The sequence below is a fragment of the Bos mutus genome, chromosome 11 (assembly GCF_027580195.1).
Source record: "Bos mutus isolate GX-2022 chromosome 11, NWIPB_WYAK_1.1, whole genome shotgun sequence".
NCBI lineage: Eukaryota > Metazoa > Chordata > Mammalia > Artiodactyla > Bovidae > Bos > Bos mutus.
Genome location: NC_091627.1, coordinates 100,667,586 through 100,682,643, shown reverse-complemented (window position 1 = coordinate 100,682,643; position 15,058 = coordinate 100,667,586). Strand labels below are relative to the sequence as shown.

At 47.2% G+C, this 15,058-nt stretch overlaps 1 protein-coding gene across 2 annotated transcripts in view; it reads left to right on the top strand.

Annotated features, from left to right (window-relative positions):
• Positions 1–660: 660 nt before the first annotated feature.
• Positions 661–15,058, top strand: part of NPAS2 (neuronal PAS domain protein 2) — a 199,085-nt gene continuing 184,687 nt past the window's right edge. The window contains exon 1 of one of the 2 annotated variants that reach the window (XM_070379950.1): positions 661–951. The gene's annotated coding sequence lies outside the window, so the exon portion shown is untranslated. The remainder of the gene's footprint in view (positions 952–15,058) is intronic. The other variant, XM_070379952.1, reaches the window with a different exon arrangement.

Here is a 15,058-nt window from a genome sequence, read left to right as displayed (position 1 = left end):
TATAGGAGGGGCTCCTTTCCATCCTTGACCCATTTTCCGGACCGGCTACGTTCGCTTCGGAAGAAACAGTGATCGTTCCTCCCCAGCAGGCGCCGCGGTCCTCTGCGCTCGCCTGCGTCTCCCTGATCCCCGCCCGCAGCTCTCCGGGAAAGCGCAGTGGTCTGCGCGCAGGGCTGCCCCACGAGGACGGCGTGTTGGGGGCCGCGGTGGCGCGCTGGCCCCCCAACGCACTGGACAGCGGGGTGGCAGCGCGCAGGGGAGGGCGATTCCCCGCCACCCCCACTGACAACTTGAACGGGACCTCCACTGGCCTCTCCTTCGGACAGTTCCCCTCTAAGCACATCCCGTCCCCGCCCCGCACCCTCGGCCGGACCATGCCGCGCGTCCCCGGCAGCCGCCCTGCGGTGGAGGCCTTGGGCGCGGGTGTCTCCGCCGCTCAGGGAAGCTGGGGGGTGGGAGGTGGGTCCAGGGGTCCATCTGCTCGTAGGGAGCGCAGGGTGCTGGTCCCAGGCTGGGTCGCGGCCAGGGCCCGGCTTGGGGCCAGGAGACACCCGGCCGGCTGCGGCCGCGGGAGCGCAGGGAAGGAGGAGGAGGAGGAGGAGGACCGAGAGGAGGCGGGAGGAGGGCGGGGGAGGAGGAAGAGGCGGCGGCGGCGGCAGCGGCGGTGGCGGCGGCGGCGGCGGCTCCTCTCCCCGCCGGCTCTGCGTGCGGAAGAGTTTGCCGCGCGAGCAGCCGGCCTCCCGCAGGAGCCTAGAGACGCACGGCGGCGGCGTAGCTTTGAGACCCGCAGCCGCGGCGGCGGCGGTAGCAGCGAGAGCAGCGCCTCCCGCCGCCGCCCGGGAGGAGCTCGCCGCGCCCGCTCGCCGCCTCGGCTCCCAGCGGCGGCGGGAGGTGCGTCTCCCGGGCCCAGCCCGCGCCCGGCCCCGCGGGGCCGCCCCGGCCCGCTCCGAGGTAAGGGCCGAGCCCCGGGACGCGGGGCCCCCGGATGGGAGGGCGCGCGCGCAGGTTCGTGGGACTTGATCACCTGCCTGCCGGCGCGGTGGACGCACGGAGCGGGGAGGGACGCCCCGGCCAGGGACTGCGCTTCGCCGGGGGCCTGGGGCGCAGGGCGGTTGGGTCCCCACCCCCAGCCCCTGGTCCTGCAGCGGGAACATCGCGTCCTGCGGGATCGCGGCGGCGGCCGGGCGGGTAGTGTCCGTGTGCGTCTCGCCGTAGGAGGCAGAGGATGAGACACCCCGATCCGGGGTGCTCAGAGAGTACCGTCGGGATGGGTGGAGGCCGTGCCCTGGTAGCAGCCTCGAAGGTCGCCCAGAGGTTTCCCTGAGCCCCATCGCGCGCTCTCCAGAGCGTGGGGCGCCGGGGACCCCCGGAAAGGGTGGCATGCGCGCCCCGGGCCCACGATCTCAACGGGTCCCTAGATTGGAATTGGTTCCGGGCCATAATGGGTGCCGAGCCTGCACCCTGGACACGCATAGCCCGGCCCTGCTCGCCGCCTTGCTCCCCAGGTTGGATGCCAGCGCGTTGTTTTGTTGGGAGGTGTGCTCCCTCCCACGAGCCGAGGAAGGAGGCTTACCTTTGACCTTTCCAGAGATCCGCACGGAGCGGGTAACCTGGGGGTAGGGAGGTGTACGAAAAGGCCAAATTAAAAACAAACCCCTCTTCTCTATCTGCCACTCCTTAACTGCTTAAGGTAAGAAAGTTTGTTTTCAGCCCCATGATTCATAAATAATTAGTAACCAGCTCTGTTGATTAAGCAAGATGGAAACCTTAAAAATATGCACGCACTTCCAGAAAGTCTAAAAGCTGCCACGGTTGTATCCAGGAGGCTTTAGTTCGCAAAGTTGAAAGCCCCTGGGTTCAACAGGTGTTCAGAAGGGGTCTGGAAAGAGAGAACTCGGTGAGTTTGGTCTTTAATGCCTGCTCCTTTGATTCATTATATTGATTGGCCTATTTCTTTACGGCAAAATATGGAGTAGTTATTAAATTAATTTAATTAGCAGAGACGAACTGGTCATAATTGATCATTTAGAACCGGAACCATTTTTTTCCTTAATAGGAGGGTTTTCCCCGTTTGGACTTTGCAGTTAATTAGTTCTAAGGCAGTTCCTGGCAGGGTTGAGCTCTGTCCATCCCTCTGTCTAGGAGACACAAACTAACTCAGTCCCTGATCAGTGAACTGACCAACTCATTATGAGGTGCATTAAAAACACAGCAAGTTTTAATTGTTCTTCCTTGGGAGGTGCAAGTTCAAAATTCAAGGGCAAGTTTAACTCTGGCTTTCTGTCCAGAAGATTTCTTAAAGGAGAAGTTTGCCAAAAATTAACCCCGAAATGTATTTTAAAATAACTGCAATAAATATGATGTTTAAAAGAGCTATTCAGGCTTGGATCACTATTTTGCAAAAGCAAAAGATCTGTTTGATTGCACAGCTAAAGCAGGACTGGTAGAAGTATTGGCATTTCTCAGCAGTCTACTTAAAGATTTAGTTAAAAATAAAGTGTACGCAGCAAAGGCTTTCAATAATCGTCTTCCGTCTCTTAGAGAGATGCGAAGTGTGGCTTAGAGGAATTGTAAATACACTGCTGTTAGCCATTTTCTCCTTGGAAATCGATGCATATATTTATTTGCTGATCTGTCCCACTGCAGCAGATGTAAAATTAGTTTGATTCTCAGTGCTCCCCATAGTGACTCCCATGGAGGCCAGAGAAGGGAATATATTCTAGAGGAAATATGTTACGAATAAAATGTTACCTCCCAAAGAGTTAAACATGCCCAGAAAAGAACCAAGTGAGGCATCACTAATTAGCATGTTGAAAAAAAAATTCCCTGATTGGAAGTGAGTGTTCAGATGGTGGCTCAAGAATTCATCTTTCTGTAGAAAATAACAATTGTTTTAAGCTTATTTGATTCTTGTTAAGAGTTTGGGCCCTTTTTACTATTTCTGGCTATGTAATAATGAAAATGATAAACAAACTAATAAAAATAGTGTAAAATGACACATATCATCTGTTATATGTCATGATGAAGTTGAATTCATCTTATTTTTTGGAACAGTCTTTTTTAACTCTTGGTAATCTTTATAGCTGGCTGTTAGTACTGCTACTAGTTTTTAGGTTACACATTCAAAATTAGTGATTTCTTTCAGATTAAAATAACAATGCATGCATATGCTCTTTATATCTTTATATGGTCCTTTATATGGTCCTCCATATACCTATATATGGTCATTTTTCAGAAGTCTGGCTTTTGAACCTTAAGCTTCTAGAGGGCTAAGTCCTTTTTCTTGATTTTTAAAACAAGCATATATTTTATCCTTTCCATGAAAAGTCGGCTTTTCCATGGTGATCCGAGCACTGACTGTCCCTTGCCTGATCTCAGGCACAGAGAGGCATTTCTTTCCCAAGAGAGGTCAGATTGTGAGGTGTTGAAAATAGCCCAGTAACACCGTATTCTTGGCTTTCTTACAGCCACGGTCTAATTGGCTGCATTAAAGAAGCATCTGATGGAATTTTGCATCTAAGTGGTGGCAAAGATACACGTTACTTGCTTACAGAAGTGTTTGACTAGCAGGTTCCTGATCTTTACTCTTATGTGTAGCAAAGATAGGAGACCACGTTCATATTCCATCCAGCATCTCACCCCTAGGAGGCCTTGTTCATCACTGATGCTCAATAATAAGTAGGTGTAGGAAACAAGCTGACTTGTGGATGACAGTTATCCAAAGGGTTAGAAATTGCTGAATGCTAATGGGGTACTTAACTCTGAGTAATTCTAGTTTAAATCTGAAGATGATTAATAGCACCTTAGAGCACTAAATAAACACTTATTAAATGTGAACATATGTTTAAAGGGGGCATGTTTTTAATGCAGTCTTTAAGGCACTACTGTTTCTCACTGAATTCTTTGAGGTTGGGGACCACTTGGCATTGTAAGCAATCTCTTAGGGGAAGTTCCCTCAGAGATCACTTGAACTTCTGTGGGTCATAAGACAATGTGTGGTTTTCCATAAGATGATTCAGAATAGAAACCAGAATTTAATCTTCTATGTTGATGTGAAACAAAGCAAAACAAAAATGTATTAAAAAAAAGGAGGGTGCAGAAGATGGTATGTCAAACTTTACAGTGTAGAGTAGCATTGATTGTCTGGGGACCTTGTGAAGGGCAGGTGCTGACTCAGCAGGTCTAGGTTGGAACCTGAGAGCCTGCATTTCTTAAAAGCTCCCACATGCTCCCGAAACTATGGCACTCTAGAAGGTTCTGGAATGTTGTCAACCCAATTCAGCCGGTGTAGCATCTACTGCATAGAAGGACCAGGTGATAGAAAAAGAAAGAACATGGGTCCTCCCTGGCCTCCAGGAACTGACACAATGAGAGAGAGAGTCTTTCTAGACTGAACTGAGGCTCCAGGACACTCCTCTTCAGTGTGGTGGTGGCCTGACAGGGGCCCAGGAAAGAGGTTTTTTCTGGTAGGGCTCCCACGCTGGCCACCCTTGACCTCTAGTTTTCTTTGAATGAGAAGCTCTGTGACTCGCCAGGAAATAAAATGCAGATACTGAAATCAGACAGATCTGGGATAGCCTTCCTGCTCAGCTACTGTGTGACTTGGGGCAACTTTTTCTTTAATCTTCCTGAGCCTCAGTGTCCTAGTTAGAAGAATAGTGGGAATAACGCTTACCTCATCAAGGTAGGTAGGATGACCAGTGAAGGAGACACATCAGAATAACAGAAAAGTGTGTGTTAGTCACTCAGTCACGTCTGACTCTCTGTGACCCCCTGGACTGTAGCCTGTTAGATCCTCCATCCATGGGATTTTCCAGGCAAGGATACTGGAGTGGGTTGCGGGGTTGCTTTTATTACTGCTGATGGGAGAGGAGAGGCTTTTAGGCATGGAGGAAGAAGAGGTTCCTAAAAATACTTTTGCACATAGTTCACCAACTAGAGATTCCATTTGGTTAATCAGCAAACCCAGGGCTGGCAGGAGAGAACCAGGCCCGGGGCTGGAGCGCGGGCAGCCGTGCAAGGTAATGGATGCAAAATGGGATGATGAGTAGCACCCACTTCTCCACTCTTCTGCAGGACCCTGGCTTCTGGTGAGCCCTGCTGGTACCCTTCTAGCAATGTATTTACCTGAGGCTGTTCCCGGTACTCACCCTGTAGGTTCTGTTGATCAAGACCGACTGGTGTTGGTGGTAACCAGGCACGCCTTAACAATATGTTTCGGAGGGAAGGGCATTGGTGTGTCCCTTTCTGGGCCCTTTTAAGGGTCAGAGCCATCCATCGGCCCTCTTCAGTTTAGTGGGAGTTCCCTGAAGGCAGTGCAGCGTGAGTGGGAATTCGCCACCCAGCACATTATACTTCATGCTCTGAGCTGATTACTTCCTCCTGACTTCTGGGGAAGGCAGATGTTCCAAGGCAGAAGTCTCCTTCACCCTGACTTTAGGGGAAGTCATCTGTTTTTCCCAGTTGGCACGAATGGTAAAGAACCTGCCTGCCAGTACAAGAGATGTAAGAGGCGCAGGTTCGATCCCTGGGTCAGGAAGATCCCCTGGAGGAGGAAATGGCAACCCATTCCAGTATTCTTAGAGCCTGGAGAGTCCCATGGATGGAGGAGCCTGGAGGGCTACAGTCCATGGAGTTGCAAAGAGTCGGACGCATCCGAAGTGACTTAGCATGCAAACTGGGCAGCCCTCAAAATGCCTCCACCACTATTGCTCTCGCGTGTATGTTTGTGAGTTCTGCTTATTACTTACAAAGGACACTTCTCTGCTCCCATTCCCACTCCTGCTCCGCCAAAATAAACCTTGAAAACCAAGTGCAAGAGAACGGCAACGGGTTTGTGGCCCTGTGATGTGTATGAGGGAAGGACTAGTGATTGAACCCAAGGCCATGAAGGGGGTATGATAACAGGGGAAGTGTCAGGGAATACTTAAAATGGAAACCAGAGCAGAGGCGGGACCCAGGGTTCCAACTCTGTGGGTGTTGATGCTTTGATGAAACCATGGAGGATTATGTCCCAGGTCACTGAAAACCGTCCGGGCTTCCCGTGGATACAAGCCCCACTAAAGGAAAGCAGGTGACTGAACCCACCTGAGTGATCCTTCCAGCCTCCTCTGAACCAAAACCCGCACAGGGCAATCTCAGGAGGAATCTCTGTACCCTGTGAGACTCATAATATTGAGAACTGGAGAACACTGTAAATGTTACTATTTTTCTGTTTTAAATGTATACTTATTTTTTGGCAAGTACAGAAAAGATTGAAGAAAATGGAGATTACCCACAGTCTCAAGGTGTATTACCCTTCATTCTTTTTTCTGTGCTTAAACATTTTTTTTAATGTTAAATTAAAAAAATGATATAATCTTATAAAAATTTCACACAATCCAGAACCACTTCTAGTAAAAAGATCCCCTTCACCCTCTGGCCCTACTAATGTTGTTCAGTCACCAAGTTGTGTCCGACTCTTCTTGACCCCATGGACTTCAGCATGCAGGGCTTCCTTGTCCCTCACCATCTCCTGTAGTTTGCTCAAGTTCCTGTCCATTGAGTCAGTGATTCCATCCAACCATCTCACCCTCTGTCGCCCTCTTCTCCTTCTGCCTTCAGTCTTTCCCAGCATCAGGGTCTTTTCCAGTGAGTCAGCTGTTTGCATCAGGTGGCCAAAGTATTGGAGCTTCAGCTTCATCATCAGTCCTTCCAATGAGTATTGAGGGTTGATTTCCTTTAAAACTGTCTGGTTTGATCTCCTTGCCTTTTAAGGGACTCTCAAGAGTCTTCTCCAGCACCACAGGTCCAAAGCATCAATTCTTCCACACTCTGCCTTCTTTATTGTCCAGTGTTTTTGTTTTTTTTTTTGCCTCCTAGAAACTTGATTTTGCTCAGGGGTCCACTCTCCTCCACATGTCTCGGGGGTAAATCCTGATTGGCTGAGCAACTGCTGGTGGGCCTGCAATCCCACCAGTGATTGGCTTAGGGTGAACAGGTGGCCCTCCTGATCAATCAAACAGGAGGGTAACTTAGTGGGCGACTTTCCTGACTCTTAAAAAGAGATGTAGGAGGAACCAGCCACTTTTTTTCTTCTGGACACAATGCCTGTAAGTGGGGCAGCTGTCAGCCAACAGAACGGGCTGGGCCAGGTCCAGCTGACCTGCCAAAGAATGCAAAGGTGAAGAATGGGGCCTCTACAGTGCCCCTGAATTACCCAAGAGGAAGCTCTGATTTGGGACCTTCCTAACCTCTTAAAGGAGGTCAAGTTGGATTTTTTTGCTAGTTGTAACCAGAATCATCCCAACTGACCCATCCCTCAGCTCTCCTCCCTGTTGGAGAGTTGATTGTTGCTAACCATGCGGGTGTAATCTGCTACTCATTTTCACTGCATTTACGTGTATACCATGTATGTACATTTTCTTTTCAAACTAACATTATTCATTTTGCACATTTTATTTAGTGACTTGTGTGTGTGTGTCATGAGATTTGGGGGGTCATTTTTTTTATATCTACTTTATTCTTTTTAAAGGTTACATAGTTGCACTCAGAGGTATGGCTGACACATAATTGATTTAACCCATTCCCTATTGTTAAACATTTATCATTCTTTATTTCTTATTGTTCAGTCACTCAGTCATGTCCAACTCTTCTTGATCCCCAAAACTGCAGCACGCCAAGCTTCCCTGTCCTTCATCATCTGCTGGAGTTTGCTCAAACTCATATCCATTGAGTCAGCGATGCCATCCAACCATCTCATCCTCTGTCATCCCCTTCTTCTCCTGCCCTCAATCTTTCCCAGCATCAGGGTTTTTTCCAATGAGTCAGCTCTTTGCATCAGGTGGCCAAAGTATTGGAGTTTCAGCTTCAACATCAGTCCTTTCAGTGAATATTCAGGGTTGATTTCTTTAGGATTGACTGAGTTGATCTCCTTGCAGTCCAAGGGACTCTCAAGAGTCTTCTCCAGCACCACAGTTTGAAAGCATCAATTCTTCAGTGTTCAGCCTTCATTATGGTTCAACTCTCACATCCATGCATGAATACTGGAAAAACTATAGCTTTGACTGTACAGACCTTTGTCCACAAAGTGATATCGCTGCTTTTTAATATGCTGTCTAGGTTTGTCATAGCTTCTCTTCCAAGGAGCAAGCATCTTCTTTTAATTTCATGGCCGCAGTCACTAACTGCAGTGATTTTTGAGCCCAAGAAAATAAAGTCTCTAACTGTTTCCATTGTTTCTCCATCTTTTTGCCATGAAGTGATGGGACCAGATGCCATGATCTTCATTTTTTGAATGTGGGGTTTTAAGCCAGCTTTTTCACTCTCCTTTTTCACCTTCATCAAGAGGCTCTTTAGTTCCTCTTTGCTTTCTGCCGTAAGTGTGGTGTCATCTGCATATCTGAGGTTATTGATGTTTCTCCCAGCAACCTTGATTCCAGCTGTGCTTCATCCATTTCACCTGATATACTCTGCATATAAGTTTAAATAAACAGGGTGACAATATACAGCCTTGTTATACTCCTTTCAAAATTTTGAACCAGTCTGTTCTTCCATCTCCAGTTCTAACTGTTGATTCTTGACACTCATACAGGTTTCTCAGGAGGCAGGTAAGATGGTCTGGTATTCCCATCTCTTTAAGAATTTTCCACAGTTTCTTGCGATCCACACAGTCAAAGGCTTTAGTGTAGTCAATGAAGCAGATGTTTTCCTGGAATTCTCTTGCTTTTTCTGTGATCCAGCGGATTTTGGCAATTTGATTTTTGGTTCCTCTGCCTTTTCTAAATCCAGCTTGTACACGTGGAAGTTCTTAGTTCTTATACTATTGAAGGCTGGCTTGGAGAATTTTGAGTATTACTTTACTAGCATGTAGAAAGAGTGCAGTTGTGCGGTAGTTTGAACATTCTTTGGCATTGCGTTTCTTTGGGATTGGAGTGAAAACTGACCTTTTCCAGTCCTGTGGCCACTGCTGAGTTTTCCAAATTTGCTGGCATAGTGAATGCAGCACTTTCACAGCATCATCTTTTAGGATTTGAAATACCTAAGCTGGAATTCCATCACCTCCACTAGCTTTGTTTGTAGTAATGCTTCCTAGGGCCCACTTGACTTTGCATTCCAGGATCTCTGGCTCTAGGTGAGTGATCACACTATTGTGGTTATCTGGGTCATTAAGATCTTTTTTGTGTAGTTCTTCAGTGTAATTCTTGCCACCTCTTCTTAATATCCTCTGCTTCTGTTAGGTCCATACCATTTCTGTCCTTTATTGAGCCCATCTTTGCATGAAATGTTCCCTTGGTATCTCTAATTTTCTTGAAGAGATCTCTAGTCTTTCCCATTCTATTGTTTTCCTCTATTTCTTTGCCCTGGTCACTTAGGAAGGCTTTCTTATCTCTCCTTGCTATTCTTTGGAACTCTGCATTCAGATGGGTATATCTTTCCTTTTCTCCTTTGCTTTCCCTTCTCAGCTCTTTGTAAGGCCAGGACTACTTCCCAGGGAACCACGACTTTATTTCTACTTTCTGACTATTATGAACATTGTGTTAACTTCCTGATCTGTATATTTTCAGATACATTTCAGATTTTCCTCTGGGATTACTAGTGGAGTATTCCTGGGTAAAGAGCCATACCTCTTTGAAAGACGGATGGATGCTGCCAGGTAGATGGCTGAAACAGTGTTGAAGGATGCTGTATCCCCATGTTTTAAGCCTACATGCTCAGTTGTGTCCAACTCTTTGAGATCCCATGGACTGTAGCCCGCCAGGCTTCTCTGTCCATGGGATTCTCCAGGCAAGAATACTGGAGTGGGTTGCCATTCCCTTTTCCAGGGGATCTTCCTGACCCAGGGATCAAACCCCCATCCCCTGCACTGGCAAGCAGATTCTTTACTACTAGCACCACCTGGGAAGCCATATCTTAACCAAAATCCAAATCACTGAACATTAAATGCATATGTAATTTTAATGGCTACATGATAGCCCATGATAATTGTTGTTGGAGTGTTTCATTGGCTTATGAAGACACACGAGAATATTGAGATGGAGGCTATGAAAACTGACTAGACATAATTAACCTTGCTGTAATCTACAGAGAGTTCTAAAATGGTGTTAGGAGACACACTCCTCCAGTGATCTATTTCCAAGAAAACTGGAAGGAGCCTTCTAGTTTTCCAGACCCTTCCAGACCCTTTCCAGCCTTCCAGACCCTTCTCAATCCAGACAGATGGTGGGCTGCCCAAGCATCTTTCTTTTTAAAAAAATTTTTTTAAATTTATTTTCAATTGGAGGATAATTACTTTACAATATTGTGTTGGCTTCAGCAATACATCATCATGAATCAGCCATAGGTATACAGATGTCCCCTCCCTCTTGAACCTCCCTCCCACCTCCCACCCGATCCCACCTCTCTAGGTTATCATGCCCAAGCATTTCTAAGAAGCTTTGTTATTTCTGGGATCCACAGAGATTTTAACTCTGATAGGCGTTTGTTCAGTGAATAAACAGTAGTCATTTAAACAAAGATTTCATGCATTGCATGAAGCATAGCTGAAATATGAGTTTGCCGTATGAAATTTTCCAGTTCTGTAGAGAAGAGAGGAAAGCAAATGGGATGGATGAAACTCATACGACATGCTAGTCACATTTTCCCACCTTAATGCAGAGGAGAAAATCTAATGTTTCAAGGAAGTCCCCAGGGACAGGGTGATTCCATTTCAAGTCTGGTGCCTAATCATCAGTCCTCCAGTGGCCCTATGGGTCTTTGGAGGTAGTGTCACTAAGAGCCCCGTTTCGGTGAAATTCAGCTCTGTCTTTAACTAGAAAATCCCAGTACTTTTTCAATTTCAGTCTTGGTAGCTTCAATTTTCCTCTGGTTTCATTCTGCAAGGTTAAGGCCTACTTAGAAATAAGCAACACGATCAGTGTGTTCATATCACAGTGTGAACAGTCAGCCTGGCTGTTGTCAGTGTGGGGGGCAGGTCAGACATTACTGAGCCACCCAAGACATTTTTGTGAGGAGGTGGGTTGGAGTGAGACAGGAAAGAATCCATGAGGCTACTGTGTTGATCCAACAAATCGTGTATCTGTTGCATCAACACCTCCATACATGTGTGTGTGTGTGTGTGTGTGCATGTGCGTCCGACTCTTTGCAACCCCAAAGACTGTAGCCCATCAGGCTCCTCTGTCCATGCAGTTTTTCAGGCAAGAATACTGAAATGTTTTGCCATTTCTTATTCCAGGGGATCTTCCAAACCCAGGGATCAAACCTGAGTCTCTTTATCTCCTGCTTTGGTAGGCAGATTCCTTGCCACCTGGGAAGCCCACTGTCTACAAAAGGCATGACCTGTGGGGGAAGGGTTGGAGTGAGGGATAGATTGGGAGTTTGGGATTGATATATACACACTGCTATATTTAAAATAGGTAATCAACCAGGACCTGTATAGCACAGGAAACTCTGCTTCAGTTCAGTTCAGTCGCTCAATCATGTTCAGCTCTTTGTGACCCCATGGACTGCAGCATGCCAGGCTTCCCTGTCCATCACCAACTCCCAGAGCCTACTCAAACTCATGTCCATCACGTTGGTGATACCATCCAACCATTTCATCCTCTGTCGTCCCCTTCTCCTCCCGCCTTCAATCTTTCCCAGTGTCAGGATCTTTTCTATGAGTAGGTTCTTCGCATCAGGTGGCCAAAGTATTGGAATTTCAGCTTCAGCATCAGTCCTTCCAATGAATATTCAGGATTGATTTCCTTTACGATGGACTGGTTGGATCTCCTTGCAGTCCAAGAGATTCTCAAGAGTCTTCTCCAACACCACAGTTCGAAAGCATCAATTCTTCAGCGCTCAGCTTTCTTTATAGTCCAACTCTCATATCCATACATGCCTACTGGGAAAACTAGACAGACCTTTGTTGATAAAGTAATGTCTCTGCTTTTTAATATGCTGTCTAGGTTGGTCATAGGTTTTCTTCCAAGGAGCAAGCATCTTTTAATTTCATGGCTGAAGTACTCTGCTTAATCCTCTGTGATAACTGAAATGGGAAGAGAAAAAGATCCATGTATATGTATAACTGAATCACTGTTGCTGTACACCTGAAACTAACACAACATTGTTAATCAACTGTACTCCAACATGAAATTTTTTAAAAAGGAAACTGTGAAAAATAAAAGAGAATTCCTCAAAAAAAAAAAAAAAAAAGAAAATGAAAAAAGGATGGACTCAACAAATTAAAAGACATGGCCCCTGGGGTCATCATCATTAACTACATAAGATATCTGTTTCCCTGGAGATCATGTTTGAATAAAACTGTGAAGAAAATGTAAAACCCCCAGCGTTGGTGTGTGTTTGTGGCGAGGCTGGAGTGTTGCCGAGAATGAGTTGTTGGGTAGCTCTGGGCTGTCAGTTCCTCCAGAGCAGAGATTACTCTTGACCTCGCCAAGGTTTTCTTCATGGTCAGGCAGGATTTTATTTCTGTGGTTCTCCTTGCTTCCCTTTTGCAGGGATGGTCAGAGAGACAAACCCATTCACAGAAAATTTGCATGGCAGTTTTGTAGAGGTTTTACGATCTCTACAGCTAGAGAAGTCTCTCCTAGTTCCAAACTTGTCGAGCCCTTGGCGGATAAAAATATCTGGGATTTATGGCTGAAGACAAACTGATGTCATCTGGGGTGAGAGAGCTTCCGATTGTTCAGCCACTTCTAGGTCTTCCCCATGGTGTGTCCACTCTGGCCTGTGGCTCGGCTCTCAACACTGAGAGGGCGAGGTGGCCCTGCTCTGGGTGGTCCCAGGATCCTGGAAGCACTTGTCACCCCTCCACTCCCTCTTGAAGAATCTGTTGCTCACTCCCAAACACCAGGTCTACCAACAGAGGGTGGCAGCTCGGGAAAAAACCTCCACCCTCTGACTGTCACTCACCTTCACTTTGACTGGATCTGGGGAGGCTCCACTTTTGGAGACAGTGTCCAGGGGAATCCCAAGACCCCTCAATTTTATTTTTTTTTTAGTTTTATTTTATTTTTAAACTTTACAATATTGTATTAGTTTTGCCAAATATCGAAATGAATCCACCACAGGTATACCTGCGTTCCCCATCCTGAACCCTCCTCCCTCCTCCCTCCCCTCCCCTCCCTCTGGGTCGTCCCAGTGCACCAGCCCCAAGCATCCAGTACCGTGCATCAAACCTGGACTGGCGACTCGTTTCATACATGATATTATACATGTTTCAATGCTATTCTCCCAAATCTCCCCACCCTCTCCCTCTCCCACAGAGTCCATAAGACTGATCTATACATCGGTGTCTCTTTTGCTGTCTCGTACACAGGGTTATAGTTACCATCTTTCTAAATTCCATATATATGCGTTAGTATACTGTATTGGTGTTTTTCTTTCTGGCTTACTTCACTCTGTATAATAGGTTCCAGTTTCATCCATCTCATTAGAACTGATTCAAATGTATTCTTTTTAATGGCTGAGTAATACTCCATTGTGTATATGTACCACAGCTTTCTTATCCATTCATCTGCTGATGGGCATCTAGGTTGCTTCCATGTCCTGGCTGTTATAAACAGTGCTGCGATGAACATTGGGGTACACGTGTCTCTTTCCCTTCTGGTTTCCTCAGTGTGTATGCCCAGCAGTGGGATTGCTGGATCATAAGGCAGTTCTATTTCCAGTTTTTTAAGGAATCTCCACACTGTTCTCCATAGTGGCTGTACTAGTTTGCATTCCCACCAACAGTGTAAGAGAGTTCCCTTTTCTCCACACCCTCTCCAGCATTTATTGCTTGTATACTTATGGATTCTGACTGGCGTGAAATGGTACCTCATAGTGGTTTTGATTTGCATTTCTCTGATAATGAGTGATGTTGAGCATCTTTTCATGTGTTTGTTAGCCATCTGTATGTCTTCTTTGGAGAAATGTTTATTTAGTTCTTTGGCCCATTTTTTGACTGAAGACCCCTCAATTTTAGAGTTAAATGAAAGTGGTGGCCTTGATGAGCACAGACCCCTCCCCTGCACCTCACGGCCTGGTCCTGCCTTCTCCACTAGCTCAGTCCACTTTTTCACCTTCGTGGCTGTTATTCACCCCTCGGCATGCTGACTCTTCGTTCCCAGAGCCCCGAGCCCTTCACTAGCTCTTGGATGACTAACAGGATACTTCCAGGCAGGGCTGCAGCCTTCACTCTCTAACAGTTCGGTTAGGACCCAGTGGTCAAATCACTGCCCTGGTCCACATGCATGAGTGTCATTTTCATGACTGAGCCTGAGCTCTGACTGGTGTGTGAGCCCCCTGCACTCCACACCACCCGCAGGGCCAGCAGATAGGCCATCAGGAGGCTCAGTGGGAGAAACAAGAGAAGACTCTTGACGTTAGTTCCTGGCTGCTAAATACAGCAGATGTGGTTGGCTCAGCAGTGTTCAAAGAAACGCGGCAGCACCCAGCTTCCTGCGCAGGGGCCCCTGGCAGCTTTTGGTCCTCTACCCACCTGTGGGCAACAACTCATTCATCTTCATCCTGAGTGTCTAGGTGCTTCCCTGGGAGGTGTTTGAGGCTGGATCTGCCCTGGCAGGTCCTCCTCCTCCTTGGCCAGGGCCTCCATCCCTCATGCTCTGAGAGCAGACACCCACGTCTGGACAGCAAGATGTCCATCCCATTTCTGCCCATGTAGGAGGACCTGCGCCACTGGTTCATGTGGAATTACGGGGTGGGGGTTTTCTGTTTCTCCGCTTATCTCCCTGGGCCTCGACTGCAAAGGCCTGGGGATTAGTGGGGGCTTCCCTGGTAGCTCAGCTGGTAAAGAATCCACCTGCAATGCAGGAAACCCCGATTCCTGGGTCAGGAAAATCTCCTGGAGAAGGGATAGGCTACCCACTCCAGTATTCTTGGACTTCTCCAGTGACTCAGATGATAAACAATCCGCCTGCAATGCAGGAGACCTGGGTTCAGTCTCTAGGTTGAGAAGATCCCCTGGAGGAGGGCATGGGGACCTACCCCAGTATTCTTGCCTGGAAAATCCCCATGGACATAGGAGCCTGATGGGCTACAGTCCATGGGGTCGCCAAGAGTCAGACATGGCTGAGCACAC